This window comes from Melospiza melodia, chromosome 6, assembly GCF_035770615.1.
Source record: "Melospiza melodia melodia isolate bMelMel2 chromosome 6, bMelMel2.pri, whole genome shotgun sequence".
Taxonomy (NCBI): domain Eukaryota; kingdom Metazoa; phylum Chordata; class Aves; order Passeriformes; family Passerellidae; genus Melospiza; species Melospiza melodia.
This window is the reverse complement of record NC_086199.1, coordinates 74,978,745-74,988,030: the sequence shown is the minus strand read 5'-3', so window position 1 is coordinate 74,988,030 and position 9,286 is coordinate 74,978,745. Positions and strand designations below refer to the sequence as shown.

General features: G+C 45.9%; 1 long non-coding RNA gene across 2 annotated transcripts; it reads left to right on the top strand.

Moving 5' to 3' along the window:
* The first annotated feature begins 63 nt into the window (after window positions 1-63).
* LOC134419880 (uncharacterized) lies at window positions 64-9,273 on the top strand. 2 transcript variants are annotated; one of them, XR_010028192.1, is made up of 6 exons: window positions 64-194; window positions 495-644; window positions 1,878-2,046; window positions 7,168-7,324; window positions 7,471-7,668; window positions 9,016-9,273. It is a non-coding gene; the product is annotated as an uncharacterized LOC134419880 (long non-coding RNA). The 2 variants fall into 2 exon arrangements; XR_010028191.1 differs by lacking the exons at window positions 7,168-7,324; window positions 7,471-7,668; window positions 9,016-9,273 and adding an exon at window positions 3,244-3,850.
* Window positions 9,274-9,286: the final 13 nt, after the last annotated feature.

Here is a 9,286-nt window from a genome sequence, read left to right as displayed (position 1 = left end):
TCAGGGGCGCTGCAGCAGCCGGGCGGGCGCAGCGCTGGCCCTGACCTGGCTCGGCTGCCGCGGCGGGTCCTGCCCGGCCGGTGCCGCTGGAGGGCAGTGATCGCATGCCCGGAGAGCGGAGCTCACCGCCCAAAACACACCGCCCAAAGACTGCTTAGATCGCCTTGACCGAGTAAGATATTCCCAATTCGCAGGTACGGTCTAATGCAGCAGGCATCAAGCGACGCTTAGCAAGCCGGAGGCATTAAAGGAAGTGTTTAAAAAAAGAATAAGAAAATGTATACGACTTTGCAGACTTCCTGTTGGAGCTCAAAATGAACTGTGTTGAGGATTTTTTTTTTTGAAGGAGTTAGCGCTTCATGCTTTTATAATGTAGCTTCATAAATTCCTCTGATATTTAAAAAATGGTTTATGTGCCCCTTTCAGTGGTGGGGGGTTGAAGTCCGATTTCTTAGTTTGCAGCTGGGATCATCATCTCTCCTGTGTTTTTACAGAATTTAACATAACTTGAGCTCAGTCTAGTGGCTGCCTAAAGGCCCTGTTTCAGCAGATGTGCCCAACAGGAGCAGTGGTGCTTGATTATGTCAGGTTTGGCCCACAATACAAGACATGTCTTTGACCTCTGATGCCCACATTTTGCTCAGGTAAGATTTGTGAAAACAGTGGGAACTGTACTGTTATGTGCTTGGCTAATCAATTTGCTAATTTCTGGGTGATTTTGTAGCACTTTGCCCACCACAGCCCTGCCCACATGTGGGCACTATGCTGGAGTGGGAATGGAGCAAGGAGAGCTTCTGCAGAGACAATCATGACCTGGCATGACTTGTTCCAGCTGTGACTGAGGGCTTTGTCCCAGCTGGAGACCCAGGGTGGTCTCGTCCATGTCAGCCAGAGCATGCCCCTGTTGGCCAGCAGTGAAAAAGAAGCTTGCTCTGATGGCTCTTCTCTGTCAGATTATTTTAAATTTGAGTTTGCTGGGCAGGTAGGCATTGTCTATACCCTGAGCAGTTTAGGAAACTCTGTAGAAAGAAATGCTGCTCCCAAGAGCATGAGATGCTTCAGTCATTTAGACCAACATTTCTATCATATCAGTGCACTGAATCTCCCTCTGAATTTCTTGAGCAAGGCTTTCCACCAGCACTGGGAAATATCTAAGGGCCTTGGTGAGTGGGAAGGGTTCTTACCCCATCCTTCCAGTGGTGATACTACCCTGAGGATTTTAAGTTATTCCAGACAGAGAGCTCTGGAGAAGGGTTATGTGCATGGTAGGCAAGCCCAGGTTGCCATGGATTTCTGGCTGCTGTGATAGATTTTCTGTTTCCCCAAGGAACCTGTAGCAGTGGCCACTGTGACGATACATGGCAAAGACTGCTTTCCCTTGGTGGGAAGCAAGCTGCACGTCTGGGGCAGAAACTCCCCTGCTGATGGGTTGAGGGGAGCACTGGGGGCAACCCATCTTCCCAGATACAAAGGATGTCTCTGTTTTTCCTACCTCTGCCTGCAGGAAGGGTGTCAGTGTGGTGTTGAAGCAGGTTCACCTCAAGGGCAGATTTTTAATGAAAAACAATATAGAAGGAAGTCTGTTCATGTCTGTGATGCTTATTTTTCTCTGTAGGAAGAGATATTTTTATTGTCCATTGTAGTTATTTACTATGTAATTAGTGAATCTAGTTAATCTTGAATGTTTCATTTCTTTAGGGACCAGATGTCAAAGACAGCTTCCGAAAAATTGGACAGCTTAAGTTTTCTTGCAACTTTGATAAAATGGTGTCAGCAGGACATTTCCCTAAACCTGTCTCCAATCTGTATAGCCTTGACTATTGCTCTTAGTTTCAGAGGAGAAATGAGCATTAACTACTGTTGTTTGACCTTTGCAGGGTGATAACTCTACAGAAAATGCTGTGTTCTCTCTGGGTCATGTGAGAACCCTCTTTGGCATGAGCTTCTGAGAGCTGCTGTGGGCAGCAGAAGGTTGCCCAGTTGTTTGCCTAACTTCCAGCTGTGGATGCTGTACACCTACAAAAGGCAATTGCACCTTCAGCTGAGGTGAGTATGCTTATTTTGTATCAAAGCTTATATTTTAAATAATTTCTTTCATTAGGTTGCGCTCAAGTTCTAACATCATAGCTTTAAACTGCTCAATTAGTGACATGCACTAGTCCTTCTTCCTACATAATGAATATGAAGATTTAATTCAGGAGATAGTTAGGAAAGTGGAAAGTAAGAAATAAGGTGCTCAGGAATAGCCAAGGATTAATGAAAGAGTCCAAGACCCTCATGCACCCACAGGACACTCACTGGGGTGTCCTGAGTGTTCCAGCCCAGAGGAGCACCCCAAGTGGGCATGGAGGACAGCAGGGATTCACCAGGCAGCACCACAGCTAAGGGGCACCTGAAACCATCTCCCAAGGGATGTTTGAAGCCTGGATAGTCCTGGACTGCTGGCCAAGCTCTTGTGACCACAATGCATCAGCAGAGAAATCATAAATAAGTATCTGTGTGTTCAGCAGCCCTTGGATATGGGGATTTGTTTGTTTACAGTGTGAGCTCTGTGAGTGCTCAGTGCTGTGGCTATGCCACTGCTTTTTAGTTTGGATTGGTGCACTCCATTTACTTTGTTCCCTTTTTCTTCAACTTGTACTTGTTGTGATTGGACCCTGATTCAGTCTGAAGAGGCAGGATGTGCAGAGTTTATGGTCTTCACTTGCAAGGGAAGAGAGCTAGACTTATTTCCTTGCTTAGCATCGTGCTGTAAGATGCAGGCGAGCCAATTTCTGCCTCTCTTCCACCATCCTGCTAAAACTCTGTTACTGCCTGCCTGGACAGAGCTATTGGCTTTTTTGTATGGTGCAGATGTGCCACAAAAATTTCAAGAGGACTGTTGAAAACCCTTTGCTAATTTGTACTTTACCCATCTGCCATCTTTGGCAGCTCCTTAGGCCCATGTGGGCTCAGGTCTGTCTAGAACAGCAGCCTCTGGGCGGCTGGATCCCAGTTTGGGTGCCAAACATATTCCTATTCCTCATGAAGTTTTGCTGACTTTCTGGGCTGGTGGAAAGCTTGTGTGTTAGGCACTGCTGTGTTATTGGTATTCCTGTGGTCAGCCCCTGTGCTTGGGGCCTCTCCAGGCACCCAGGCAATGGCAAGCCAAACCCAGCAGTGCAGTGCTTTTGTCTTGCTTTAATTAATTAGAGTAGGACACAACTATTAGCAGCATGTTTTTGTTTCCATTTGTTCTGACAGCAACCAAAGGAAGCCATTATCTCTGCGAGAGGATGTTTCAGCAAGTGCTGTGGTAAATAAAGCTAACAGGATCAGTGCAAAGGAGAGGATCACATTCTCTTAAGGACAGCAATCAATAATCAGGCTGTTACATGCCAAATCCTTTCAAGAGGCATGATAGCGAGTTCACACTCAGATCAGCCTTTAATCTTGGAGGATCACTGACCTCTCCACTGGCTGATATATTTCCCACAGTCTACCTGCTCGGTGACACAGGTCCCCCTGTAAGATATGCGGCAGTTCTTTCAGTGCCTTTGGACACAAAGACAATAAGTTGATGGCACCCACCTGTCCCTTTTGGCCAAGGCATTTCTGTATGGATCAGGCTAAAGATGGAATGCCAGGTCTGGGCTTCACACTGAATAATGTTTTTCAGCCTTCCCTGCTCCGAGAGCAGCAGCAATGCTGAGCACACCATAGGGTCCTACAAACTGTGTGCTCCTCTGGCCCCTAAGGCAGAGAGAGCAGCCTCAGTTTTAACTTTCCTGCAGTGCTTGGCTGCAAGCAACATTATTATTGGAAGCAAAATGACACTGCAAACCTGTTCTTCATGCTGACAAATAAAATACTTAAGCAATGTGATGTTGGTTAAAACGTCTTAACATTTTTTTGTGTGCAACCCTAGAGAAAAATGACTTCAGGGTGTTCATTCTTGAGATCTCCAGTGTTTCCTATACTCCTCATTTTAGTGTAAGCCTTTTATCTTTGTTGTTTGGTGCAAAGGTGTGGGCATTAGATGACCTGCTCAATTCCATTTTATAAACAAAAGAAGTTTGTAGCCCTCAGGGATTTGCAGAAAAGTTTGAAAATGTGATCATAAATTTCAGGAAACAAGAGTGCAAGCAGGAAAAGCTCAAATGTTTATAATTTTCTGTGAAAAACAGAACAAAATGCCTTGCAATTTTAAAGCTGGGATTCTCTGGAGCCTGATGCATAATTTTTGAGTATGTGGGGTTGGCAGTGCTGGAAAGGATGCTTTTCTCTCCCCAGATCATATTTTTCTGCTGGGAATTTTAATTAATGTGTTTGGCCACATCCTTCAGCCCTGCTGGGCAGCAAAACCTCTCCAAGGTCTTGCAGCCCGCTGTCCTCATGGGGAAGGTCCAAGGAGCTCACCAGGGGCAGGAGCATCCCTTGCCCCTGCTCAGCTGCAGCCAGGGTGTGAACAGCTTGGCTTGGAGGATTATCTCCCACCTGCAAAGTTTGCTGCAGGGCTGTGATCTTCCCTGAGGACTGGTGAAGGACAGGGGCTCTTTCCTCCAGGGGCTTGTTTGCGCAGCTGGTGACTCCTATGAGCAGGGCCCCAGCATGACCCTGCCCTCAGCAGGGCACAGAAAGGCACAGTGCCTTCCCAGAAATCCTGCAGGGATACAGCAACACTGCTGGGCTCTTCCCTCTGCTTCTCCCTTCCCAAGCCACCTCCCTTGGGCACTGCTCTTTCATATTTTTAGAAAGCACAGTTGATGTTTTTCAGCGCTGGCTTTGCACGTCAGCAGCCATTGCACAATGAGCTCTCAGGGGCCATTTATTTCACAAGGCAGGGTGGAACCCTGTGACAGTGCTTTCCGTCACCTCCTCAAGAGCACTCTGGGCTCCATTGCTTCAAAATGGCAGCTATTGTTCATCCCATGCCCTGCTTGAAAGCAGGCCTCCCCCAGACACGTTTCAATAGCTCTACTCTGTGATCCATTTATCCCCACGTGCTTTCAGGGGGAGTGGGGAAGGGCTCACTCCTGTTTTAGGGACCAATGCAAGCAGCCCCTTTCTCTGCCTCTCATCTTTCTGAGCTACTCCTAATTTAATCTAGTATGAGCCCCTTGCAGAGCTGGAGGATCTGGAGGCTGGCCATGCTCACTTTAACAAGGTTTGTGCTGCATGTGCACAGACCAGCCCATCATTTACAGTATGATGCCTGCAAATAGGGAAGTTATTATTTGAATTTATAAAAAAAAAAATCAGCCCTCTGGATAAAGGAGGGCAACAATGAGCATCACTTTGTTTTACAGCTAGAGGGTGACTGTGGAGACCGGGGGAGAAATTTATTACCTTTGGTAAAAGAATTGGCAAGACAAGTAGAAAACTTCAGGGGCTACAGGCTGACTGGCAAGGTCTGGACGCCCTCCCTCACTGGCTGGGCTTGGGTACTCTGTATGTTAATACAGTGTACCCATATTAACATTGTATATCCATCATTTCCCACTAAAATATCTTATTACACAGAGCTTGTTTCTCCACCCCTCTATTGTAAGCACCTGTGAGCCGTGTGGGTCCTGTGGAACCAACCTTGGCTAACCTATGCCACCTCTAACTAATCTTTCAGGGCTCTGTTTTCACATTTTCCCAGCTGGGCTGAGCACCCTTCCAAATTGTCAGCCGGTGCCACCCACATTGATTTATATTCCCTGAGAAATACAGTTGTAACTATTTCAACTACAAGAGACCTCGGAACCATAAATGTCTCTAAAGTTGTGAAGAATGCCCCAGTCTGGGGCCACAATAATCCTGCCTCCCTAAATTTTTCCCATTATATTTTCCTGAATTTGCCTATATCTGATACTTCAGCTGGAATGATGTATTCCATTCCATGTGTACTTCTAGCATGTGCACATCTGCATGGCACCCTATCTGCTTCCCTTGACAGGATGCCCACACTTCCAGAGTATACCAGAACTCTTTTCTCCCACTAAAGCTTCTCCCTGGGCAAACACCTTTTTTGGTTTTTCCTGTTCCTCCCTATATTTGCTCTTCCAGTTTGAAAATAAGCTCACCATAAGCTCATGTTATTTGTGTTTGTTTTGGGCTGGTTCAGGGCTTTGCTAGCAAAGAGGGCACAATTCTTGCAGGTTCTTAGGACAATGTGCTTTATTTCAGGCTGTACATAGCATGTGCAGCGCTGCATTCACCCACAGAGGTATATAAGGGGTAATGATAATGTTGCCCAGAAGGCTAACACATCAAAGGCCTAGGAGCAGTTAAAATGTATTACGAGCTGTTGGCAGAGATTGTGGGGGGTATTCGTGTGTTGCTGATTTGGACAGCCTGAGTAAATGAAAACCCTCTGGATTAATTGGTACACCATAGAGGTTTGGAGGAAAATGGAGGCTGATGGAAAATGACAAACATGGGAAAACACAGATAGCTGTGTGTGCTGACCTGCTGTGGGGCACTGCTGATTAACTTGCAGCTCCCTACCGTGCCCTGGAAAACCAGGCAGAGCTGCGGGTGCCCCGCCAGCAGCTCACCCAGCACTTTGGTGGGAGCAGACTGAGCCCCACAGGCAACATCTGCAGTGCTGCTATTCTAGCACAGCCAAGAGGGTAGTTAGAGGTTAGAGGTGAGACTTACCAGGTGTCTTGTGACACCTGGACACCACGGGACAAGAGTTTAATTACTTTTAATGATGTGGGGTGCTGGGGGAGGGAGAGGAGGCTGTATGGTGCCTGGTGTCATAGAGTGACTGGAGCCGGGAACTTCAAAATTGATTTCCCACAGAATCTGCTGACTGAGTCAGATGACAACCAGAACTGAATGATACACTCCCATCTGTAGCAAGGACACCCATATTGCAACTATTGTTTTGTGGTTTATTATTGACACTTCAATTTTACATAAATGGCATCTAACCTGAGTGTTACAGTGGCAGCCATATGAACTCCAATCCTACCAGCTCAGTACAAGCTAATTGAGCAGCTGGAGCAGGAGCACTCAGCACTCTGTAAGGGCATGATTTACCTGGCAGCACCAGGTAAGCCATGCCCTTACAGACCACCTGCCCAGTGGCTGGGGCAGGTATCCTCATGCTGAAGATAGAGGTCAACTGGGGGTCTTTCATACATCCACACTGAGGCTGCAAAAGAGAGTCCCTGTCTTCTTTCTGATCAGCAGCTGTGCTCGCCAATGGGATTCTACAAGAATTGTGCCTAAGCCAACCTGCCACAACTTGTGCTGGTGTCAGTGACCTCTCATCTGGACATCACATGGCTCATCCTGCCAAGTACTTCTTCTGTCTTGTCATGGTCTGACCTACTCATCGCTCACTCTGGTAGAAACACTTTTTTACTGCTAGTCTTGACAGGACACCTCCAATTTGGATGGTTTTCTGTTCTGTTCTACCAGTTCCTCCTGCAGCTCAGGAGTTTGTTTCATTCCTGTACTCAACTCCACACTTTGCCTATTTCTCTCTTGCAGACTTGGGGAATCCTTGTCACAGGAAGAAAAGCACAGAAGGTGGTGTGCCTCTGGTCACCTGGTGATTTACAGGGTCTCTTTCTTCTCTCATTATCACTGCAGGGCATGGAAGAGGGGAAGAAAGAGGCTGCTGTAACTGGCAGGTTCTCCCAGCTGTGTGTCCTTCGGGCACCTGTGTGGGTATGATGGGGATTGAAGGTAAAACAACACAATTCCAGAGGGGTCTTTCTCTGTCTTTTTCCTAAATATAGTTATAAGAAAACTAGTCAAGTAAAACCAGCAGAGAGATAGAGAAGGAAAGCACGTTGCTGTATGCACAGGTGGGATTGCTCCTCTCCCCAGGACCTTCACCCCAGCCAGTCAGGCTCCTGTCTTGTCTCCCAGCTCATTGTCACAGATTATTTAAAGCATGGCCCAGCTCTGCAGCCTCTGTCACTACCCATCCCACTGTCTTTCTGCTGGCAATCTCCTCTTCTGTGGGTGTCACAGGAAAAAATCTTGCCTTCTATTTGTGTTGGGGGGCATTGTAGCAGGGTGGGAGAACGCATTTTTAATATAGTGAGGCCATGAGAATGAGCATCACAAACCTTTTTTCTGACACGATTCTGAAAAATTCCTTGCTTTTCCCATAAATCCAAGACATTTATAAAGAATCTGTTTTCAGACCAGTTTTGAAGCTGAAGGCAAGCATCAATTTTAAAATCTATTTTTAAAGCAAATAACATTATAATTTATAATGTTAAACTTAAATTTTTAAATGCTCTCATCCTTGGAAAAAAGAGAACACTTCGTTTTTTGGTGACTAATGATGAAGTGTGTTCTAAAGGTGACTGAGCATAGCACAAAAAGTCCTAAAAATATTTATTAGCTTATCAAATGTAATTAATTGAATTTGGTTGCTAATGGTTGTGACTTTGCAAGTGAGAAGCACTTTTGGTTAGCTAGACAGTTTCTTACCAAAGAACAAAAATCCAACATTAAAACATATGCAGCTTACTGAATAATCATGTTATTTGTCAGACAAGCAGAAGTATCATCACTGAAGTGCTTCCAAATGCCAAACTGGGTAATATGCATAATTAGGCTCCATTTGATTAGATATGTGCCCATGGTAACAGCCACACTCAAGATCCATATATTAGTCTTGAAATAGTCTTCAAGGGGGATGATGGCAACCTCTGAAGCTTCAGAGAGGAGGCATAACCTACACACCAATTTTCTCTCTTCCCGTGGTTATACTTTATCTTATTATCTTCTTTTTTTAAAACAATGCATACCTTGGTTCTCAAAGGGGCTGTACTGCTTCCTCGAAGTGTCAGTATGCTTCTGTCCCTACAAGGAAGATCTCTTACTCATCTTCATCACATAAAGCCTCAAACCTTTCTATATTTAGGGATGAAACCCAGCAATTGGCAAGGCTGCTGCAAGCTGTTTCGAGGAGGTGGCAACAGTCATCACTGGGAAGGCAGCCCGTCTCAGATCCACACTCCTCTTGCAGCTCAGGACAGCCCTGTCATGGATTAAGTCTTCTGCATGTTCTTTTAGGCTTTAGCAGGAGCCTTATGAAGAAACTGCAATGTCTCAGCAAGAAACTGATTTTGCATCAGATACAAGCTTCAGAGAGCCTGTAAGCCCTGAGCTCCTGCCAACCCACAGGGAATAAGTCCAGAGGGTACTGTTTGGGCAGCCACGGAGTGCAAGAGAGTGTTCAGCTGTAGATGCAATATGAATTGTCCCTGCAGTTTATTCTTACATGGTTAGAAGGTGAATGAGTTTGGAACTGTTGGAGACAATCAGAGAATTAGCAGAATGAAAT